This window comes from Olea europaea, chromosome 12 (assembly GCF_002742605.1).
Source record: "Olea europaea var. sylvestris chromosome 12, O_europaea_v1, whole genome shotgun sequence".
Lineage (NCBI taxonomy): Eukaryota > Viridiplantae > Streptophyta > Magnoliopsida > Lamiales > Oleaceae > Olea > Olea europaea.
Window position 1 is genome coordinate 2,958,122 of NC_036248.1, and position 9,600 is coordinate 2,967,721.

The 9,600-nt window shown below is 32.3% G+C and overlaps 1 protein-coding gene across 1 annotated transcript in view; it reads left to right on the forward strand.

Annotated features, from left to right (window-relative positions):
* Positions 1-8,408: 8,408 nt before the first annotated feature.
* The window catches only part of LOC111405204 (zinc finger BED domain-containing protein DAYSLEEPER-like), a 12,840-nt gene continuing 11,648 nt past the window's right edge, over positions 8,409-9,600 (forward strand). Inside the window, exon 1 of the mRNA XM_023033993.1 lies at positions 8,409-8,971. The gene's annotated coding sequence lies outside the window, so the exon portion shown is untranslated. The remainder of the gene's footprint in view (positions 8,972-9,600) is intronic.

The following is a 9,600-nucleotide window of genomic DNA, read 5'->3' on the forward strand; positions in this document are numbered from 1 at the left end:
AGTTATAATTACTTGTATTTAATTGAACCTGTAATTTAATATTAATAGTGATGCTATCTAAACTGATGTTAAATATCAGTAATGTTACATATCATTACTCTTATTAAAATGCATCAGAATTTCATTGGATTGTGAATCATAAGATCCGCTGTCACTTAAATGTATAATATTTATCGTTGATTATAAATAGAATTACCCATCAAGATAAAGATTGAAAATGATAAGTATTATTGGCATCAGACAGTGAAGGAGACTCATATAGTCTTAAACTAATCGTATCAAATTGCTTTAATTCAAATGAGTTAATTAATAAATAAACCGTTTAATCAATTAAGGGTGGTTGTTTGCTTTCTCTTGAAGGAGGGGTGGTGGCTGGGCTTGGGCTTGGGCTTGGGCTTGGGCTAGGGCTAGGGCTGGGGCTAGGGCTAGTTGGGACTCTATAAAGGTTAGCTTAGGGTTACAAGCAAAAATCTTCAAACTGGAAAATTGAATCGAAATCGCATTTTAGAAATCGTCGGTTTGGTGCCATTTGGACCCGGTCAATGAAATGGTTTTAAACAACCGATTTGGTTTGAGTTTGAGAATTTAATTGTGGTTTAAAATCAAATCGGACGGGCGAAAAAATATATAAAAATAAAAAAAATGAAAAAATAATTTTTTTTGAAAATTCATCCAAATATGTAATGTTCAATAGTTTTGTCATTTATGAGTATTTTTGTCAATTTCTAATTTTCTAACACAAATATATTATTATTATCCAATAATCCTAATTTATATCTAATAATCTCAAAACTAACATAATCTATCAAAAGCATTTTTCCTCTTTAGAATTTAGATGAACTCCAGCCGACACCAAACATAGTTTTGAGCCATCGGCATCACACACTTCTTTTTCAAATTTTTCACACCTCTTCAAAGTTTAATTGAAGTTCGTTATATCAAATCGGAGACAAAAAGATCCTAGACTTTCGGTGATAATATTTGCTACAAATAAAGTTTCAGATCAATAATTTTTTGGAGCAAACTAAGGTAAATATCTGAAATTAAATGCGTTTCGTAACATCATACAAACGTAAACTGTTGTAATTATTATATTTAGATATTATAAACAATTATTTTATTATTGTGGTTGGCTATACTCTTTGTCTAATCATTATCATTTTTTCAGATATGATGATCACGATGTATGGTTGGACATCATTATGTTTTTGTTGGGCTTTATATCTAATTTAATAGACTTGTATTGTAACGTTATTGTATCGTCATTAATCTAAAAAAAGTGAACAAAAATGAAAAAAATTATGTTTTAATTTATTCTGATTTCACTTTGCTTTAGTTAGTATTTAAATTCAGAGCAATTTCTTATAGAGGACTTATCGACCCCTCACTGTAGTGGTCGGTCCCACATGAAAAAAATACATCGGGGCCCGCGATTATGAGCATTCTGGCAAGGGTATGTAAAACAGACCCCTGTAAGTGTAGCAAGTTCCTATATATTTAGCCCCTGTTTGAGTCATATTTTTCATATCATAATGATAAAATTGACTGTTGGAGAGAAGGTTTTGTCCCACACATGAAACAACAGGTCAACAAAGGCGGTTGGACTTGTAAGATAAATGTTCAAATTTTAATTTTTTTTGTCCCCAAAATTTGGTTCAAATAGAGACTTAGTTTGTTTTAGATTTATTGCTAATAAGATATAAATATATATTGAATTCAATGAACTAATGACGTAAAATTAGAGATGCAAAAAAATATATGGCGAAACCAACGGTTTAAAATCGGACCAAACCGTTAGGTTTAGGTTTGAGTTTTTTTTTTCAAACTGTTCAAAATGGTTTGGCTTAGGTTTAGATTTTTCTCAAACCGATTTAAATAGTTTGATTTGAAAATCTGTCAAAAATCTGTAAAATCGGACCGCTTAAACCCCTAGATTAGCTCTTTCCAATATTTTTACATTTATTTCACTTTAGACCCCCACCCCTCAAATGTTTTAACGGTTATGTTATAAGGACAAAAAATATTCGATAAAAGTTTTTATGGAACAATATTTGACAAATATTCATTAATTTTGAATTAAGGGGGTGTTTGAGCCACATTATTTTGGTAATAACGCATTTTTGAATAATGTATTGATAAAAAATGCGTGGTTAAAAACTAAGAAAAAGTTTTTCATTTACGTGTAATATTATTTTATTGAAAAATGTGTAATTGAAATGATATCAAATCACTATTTAAAAATACATTTTTTTATAATAACGTGACTCAAACACCCCCTAAATATGGGCTGAGATTGTACCATACAGATGATGTCCTGTACATACAGGGAATTATTCATGTTTCAATTCGTTCGCGTGGCTGCTGGATCTTATTGTAATGATTTTAAAATTATAAATTTCCTAGTTGCCAGGAAATGCTTTCCAATTGGCTTGAATTGTACGGCGTAGCAGGTAATCAATTCCAATATAATTAGTTTTGTTAAAAAAAATTGACGAGATTTTTATAAAGAAACACCGGCATAATTTTATTGATTTTTGACATAATAAATACAAAAATTGCACCCATACAAATGCTATCAACATAATATCTGTATCATTTCTGTCAATAATTCCCTATACCTATGGAATTATTCCAATTTAATAGTGCTATCGCAGGTAATCCTAACAATTGGGCAATGGCCCGCGTGACTTGGTTCGAGGAGGTTGGTCCAACTAAAAATGAAATATATATTTTTCCTAGAACCAATAGACGAGAACAATTTGTTAAAAGGCCTATGGTGCTACACCTCAAGATATTTTTAAAAGGAAAAACAATAGACGACAACAAATTGTTAAAGGCCTCTGGTGCTACATCTCAATATATTTTTAAAATAAAATTAGAGAGCTAGATATTGCATTACGTGTATGCTTGAATCTTTCGCTATGAATTTTTTTAATATATTATATTAATTGTGACTTGATTTACAAGAAAATGGGGTTGGATAAAAAAATCAAAAATCGATCAAATCAATTAAATCGAACTGGCTTGGGTCAGTTTAGGTCGATTTAAAACGGGTAATTATCTTTGTTTGGTTTTCTTTTAAACAAAGTCATATTGGGTCGATCCAGTCATGATTTGAAGTCTCAAACTGTTGTTAACTGAATAATCAAACATACTTATATGTTTACCTTTTTCTTAATTTAAAAAATAAAAATAGAAATCAAAAGATAAGCCTAATATCATAAATATATATTGAATCCCTTCAATCTATGATGTTACCGGTGAATAATATTACTGAGAATTTCCTTTCACAAACTCATTATGTTATACTTAACATTTTTCTACTCAAGCCGTCAAATTATATAATACATATAATTTTTTTTTTTAAATTTTATGTTGATCCGTCTCTCTTAATTTGATTTTATTTGCTAATCAATAATTCTAATAATAAAGAATTATTTGATTATTTTAGTTCTTGTAATCTAGGTATACCTAAAACTCAAGCAATTTTTTCTAAAAGAAAAATTCAAACGAAAATTTCATAAGTAAGAAGATAACTATTATCCATTTCAAAAGTAAGAATAAAAGTTTTAAATTTCAAAAATCAAATATTCATTAAAATTCATTTATAATTTAATTAATTAATTATATATTTTATTAATTAAATATATTATTGTTGCAGATCTATACAATTTGGTCACAAATTTAGAATTTAATTAGCTACTTATTATTTTTCGTTCACAAGTCAAAATTTTTTAATGTCACAAATTAATTTACGATCACAATTCAAAAACTTTTAGGTCTCAATTTGTTCATTGGTTACAGATCAAAACTTTATACATTACAATTTATTTACAGGTCACATATTACAAATATTATAGTTCACAATTTATTAAACAATCAAAAATTAAAAAAAAAATTAAGTCACATGTTATTTCTTGATCATAATTCCTCTTTCTTATTGGTCACAGGTTATTTATTATTTGTCATAGATTAAATCATTTTGTGACTGCCATCAATACTTATGATCACCACTCCACCACTGTTGCCAACCCATCAACGTCGCAACTGCCATCGCCAAAACCACTACCACCATTTCCTGACAACCTCGTCATCTCAAACACCGCAATTAGACACATCTTACCATCAACAAACCAGATACAAAATCGCCAACATCCCACAAAAGCCACCACCGTAATGTCGTCTCGCTTCCCCACTACTACCACCACAAAAGTCATAATTGCACTATCGTCATCGCCACCCCCACCATCTCCACCACCACCACCACCACAACCACCATTCTCAACCAACACTCATTCACTGTTTAAAAAAAAAAAAAAAAAACATTAAAGTACCAACACCTTACCTTGACTTCCACCGCTAAATCCACCACCCTCACCTCACTTAACAACGCACATCATTATCGTCAAATCTACCATCACCTGTACCAATCGCCTGTAACACCACCATCACCATCGAACTGCAACAACGATAGGGACAAAGCCGCTCTACAACATTCACATCGTGCACTAAGACACGCGCGTTGCTGTTGCTGCTTTACTGCGCTGAAGTGACAAACAGGGTAACGGGAGTGATCTGAGGGTAGAGGGTTTGGTGGTGGAGAGGATGGAGAAAAGATGAAAGAAAAAGATTTTCGTCGCAGCACCGAAGATGAGAAGAAGGGAGAGGAAGAGAAGTGTTGCGTCCATCATCGCTGAATGAGTGGTGGTTCCGGTGCCTGAATAGGGGTAGGTGCGATGTCGATAGAGAGGCCGTGAAGAAAGAGAGGGAGATGGAGAAGGAAATAAATTGATTAGGGTTTTGAAATGATATTTGTATAATTAATAATTAATATTTAAATATAATATATTTGATTTTTGAAACATGAAACTTCCCATCTGATATAAAAATAGAGGATTTTAACACTAGAGATTCCTGTAATTTCCACATTTTAAAAAGTGACTTCAATTTTGAAGGTTTAAGACTTTTATGCTACAAGATCCTCATCCACCAAGAAATATAACCCCTTCGCGATTAATTTGGAGATGGATTCCTATTGAGAAGTGGCCTCCTTGGCCCATGGGTAATGGGTTTGTTTATGCTCCAAAACAAGTCGTAAATCATTCAAAACCAAATTACATACAGAATTTGTACAATGCATGAACAATGAAGAGCAGAGTTGGTTATGAGATTTTGGGTGCCATGTGCGAGATTTTAAAATAGTGCCCCCTTTAAGTAACTAAAACATATATTAAAAAATTATTTCAATAATATTATTTCATTGCAAAAATATGATATTTTAATAATAGTTTTTTTTAACATACATGAACAAGAAAAACATAAATCAAGCTCAAAAGCATCTTTCGAACTTCATCAAAATTCATATGTCATCAACAAAGAACCATCCAAGCCACTAGCCTCGTCGTGCAATTCCATATAAACAAACCTTGAAAAAATATATATATCAAGTGTAACGCTTAAAATGCAATAAATCATGTAAAAATATTTCTTATCGCATTTTTAGATGTAAACTCACTAATTAAACTTTCATAATCAATATTTTCTAAAAAGCTTGCTCAATAGATATCAAAACTAATTCATTCAATCATTCTTGTAACATGGTTGATCGTAAATAAGATTTCAATAACTTCAATTTTTGAAAACTCTTTTTAGCAAATGCAGCAGTAACAGGAATTGTCAATAATATTTTATAAGCAATACATGTATTCGAAAAGCAATCCTATTTTTTCAAATAAGTCAACATATCAAAAGCCGTCTTTATTTCTTTTGATAAAAGATTTCGCAAAACCTTTAACTCTTGAAATAAATCTTTTCAATCAAGATTGCAAAAATTTACATGTCTTAAAACAATATCAAGATGATCACAACATGTTTCCAAATTAGCATCATCCAATGAGTTTAACTTGTTGGAAGAAAATAGAAATCCAAATTTTTTCATATGAATTAAATTGATCAAACCTTCGTTCAAGTGATCCAATTGCTTGATCTACTATATAAAAGAAATAATTGGTTCCAAAAGAATCTTCAGGTGATTGTGCATTATCTACAATAGCATTTTTATCTATTATATAAAAGGAATAATTGGTTTCTTTCTTCTCTGCCTCTATCATCTTTGAAGTAATTGGAAAAGATGGTTGATTTCTTTAATTCTTTTCTCCAAAAAGACGATTAGAAAATGCGGTTGCTCAATTTTTCTTTCTTCTCTCAGTTCTCTGGCCAACCTGATTTCTTTATACTTTTCCCTTTTCCCTCACATTATTCAAGGTAAGAATACTATTTAAGAATATTATATTCAAGAAAATTATAATTAGTTAGTCACATTATTCTTAATTTTAATATTTTATGCACAATTATAAAAATTTATACTTTATATATTTAATTATAAATAAATATACAACTATAACAAAAATTTTTTTATGCCCCTACAATTTTGATGCCCTGTGCAATCGCTCAACTTGAGCGCCCTCAGGGCCGTCGCTGATGAAGAGAACAATACACAACTATTACACTATAAAAGTGACATTTCAAAAATAACAATCTTATATATATCCATTATATTTTTCTCTGTACATGTTACAATTTACACATATATATACAATTGACATACATTGTATCCGTACCCCCACCCCAAAAAATGGCAATGCCTTGTTTACGTTGACGTTCTATAAGCACATACCACATTTATTATGCAGAAGAAGAGAGAAAGAAAACAAGACACATTCATATTAGTAAATAGTGAAAAATTGATAAAAGTCAAATGCTATTAACTGAACTCTATTGTTTGAAATTACCTTTGAGATACAGAGGGTGGATTTGAGTAGACAAATGGTGGATGGCGATCTGGGGAAGATGGTGCGGAGCGTTGGAATGATCAAGGACTATTTTTAGTTTTACATTGAAGTTTTCTGCTTTGTGGAGCAGTGGCGGTGGTTCTGCAACAAAGGCTGGGGCCGAAAACAAGATGAGATTGGAGGTGGAGGTGGAGGTGGAGGTGGAGGTGGCGGTAGGGGGTTGGGTTAGGTCCATTTTTTTATTCAACTCTAATTCAATCCAATATGGTTGGTTTGATCTAAAATCAATTCAACCCAACCCGGTTTAGATTTTAGACCAACAAAATTTGTTGAACAATAAAAACCATAAAGAAAATTGCTTCAAAACAACCATTTAAATATCCATTTAAAAATGCAAATACCCATGTAACAGGCTTTACATATATTTCAAACCAATTGAACGATAATTAAAAAAACAATCCATTTCCAATAATTTTCCGTTTGATAGAGTAATCAAATCAAATTCGAGATACAAATATATGGCCTATTCTTTAAAATAATATACACCTCAAAGTAATGTAAATAATACTAGTTGCAAAAATGCAGGAGTAGAAGGGAACGCTAGTAAAACAAATGAAATAAACCTCAAATTGAACTAGTTGCAAAAATGTAGCAACAATAGAAGACATATAATTCCTTACAGATTACTCCATTTCACCCTAAAATAATAAGGAAAACATTCTCAAGCAAACAAATCTTCAAATTATTTAAACATTATAAGAAAAAAAAACTGGGAGCAGTTCATGAAATTTAATTTATCCAACATTCAACGTTCTATGAATCACTTGAATATAATGAAATCAAAACAGCAATAACCATCTATAAGGAATTCTATGGAATCTAATAGTGAAATCTTGAAAAACGACTTCATGGAAAAAAGAAGAAGAAAGAAACTGACTAGCTATAACTATTAACATCAACTTCTAACGGAATTTAGTCAAAGTTTGGAGAACAATCAGTATTGACTATCCATGGACGATCCATGACCAATGTCGGCAACTAAAAATTGAAGGTCGGCATTGGCGATTTTAGAGAATATAGAGAATGAGAGATTTGGTTTAAGTTTATGGCTTCTATTGTATGATTTCCATTTCTTTTGATTTTTTTAAAGTTTTCTATTTAAATAAGCGGGTTGGGTCGAGTCGGGGGGTTATATTGGTTTTGATGGGTTAGCCCATCACCCGACCTATTCAAGCAACTCATACCCGGAACTCACCTAAAAATATCGACCAAAATCAGTCAGGTCGCTTCTATTCGATCGATTTTGACGAGTTCGATTGGGTTCTACCCACCTCTAATTGGAGGCGCAGCATTGAAGGATTGGTGTCCGATTTGTCTTTAACGATCGGCGACTCGTTTTCTTAATCTCTTGGAATTGATGTACAAATTGCTCTTCGCACACAACTTATACCAACACTACAATACATACAGCTAGAGTTGGTCACAATTAAGCTTGATTTATAGGCTTGATCGCACCTAATCATAATTAGAATTAATCTACATGTACCAAATGTCTTACCTAATTTTTGACCAAATTGACAAGCGGCGCCCCCTTATTGGAGGGGCGTCTGTCCACTCCAATAAGGGCACGATAATTGTCAATTCGATCATCCATTTGATAAATGATTTGATATATATAGCATCTCCCTCATAATTAACATAGACTTTACATAGGATCACCACAAATAAATCTGCACACAAAAACCAGCACCATAACACATCATCACCGCAACCCAAAATAGCAAGCTATACCTTGTCCCGAAATTTCTACTGCAAAACTACTAATTTTGATATATACGAAATCCTATTCAATAGTGTAGCGCTTTCAAGTAACAGCCTGGAAAACTCAAGTTCCGAGTGGTGTTGTTGCTGCAGTTGATGTAAAATGCTTTCACCGACAAAAGATGAGAACTGCAAGATGCCATTAACCTTCTGTGTGGTCGGGCTGGAATTCAATACTTCATAAAATTGATCCATTGAATTCCTAGCACACTTTCGAATATTGCTGTCGGTATTCATTGAAGTTTTTGCACGTGAATCGTAAATCGGTACTAGATTTCTCGACAGGGCTCGGTGAAAATCGAATATTTTGTTAATCCTTCCTTCCTCACGACGTTGAGCACAATACTGTTAGATCACAGGTACCGATCCCTAATTTTCTAGTTTCCGATCACCGGTACCATTCTCCAATCACAGGTACCTGTCCAAAAAGAAGAGGGCCGGGGAAGTAAACTTTAAGTTTGATGTCGTGGCCAGTGAGATTGGTCTAAGTCGAACCACTAGTTAATGAACTCGTAAGGGGTAGACTCAGGAGTGAGTTCAGGTGCAAGAGTTGTTTTGAGGAGGGAACAGTAGAAAATTGAGAGGGAGAAGGTACTGAGGAGGTGGGATTAGGATTTGAGGACGACTTGGAAAGTGGTGGGAAACGAGCAGTGCAATGAGTCCACTGGGTGGGTTAACCAGGAAATTGTGAGGGGATGAGGTCTCGATCTTGAATGCTTACTGGTAAGTTTTGAAGAGAGAATCTTATGGGAGAATAACAGGATGGGTGAAATTAATGGACAAACTTGTATTAATTTAATTAATAATTCGTAATTAACACCTAATTAATGAATTTAAAACTCCGTCCCTTTATTTTTTAATTAACACCTAATTAATTTTCCCATGTATGAATTTAATTTGGTGCCATATGTTCAAATAGAACTTCAATTCTAACGGGACTAAAATAAAAATTCGAATTAGATAATATTAAAAAAAAAAAAAAAAAAAA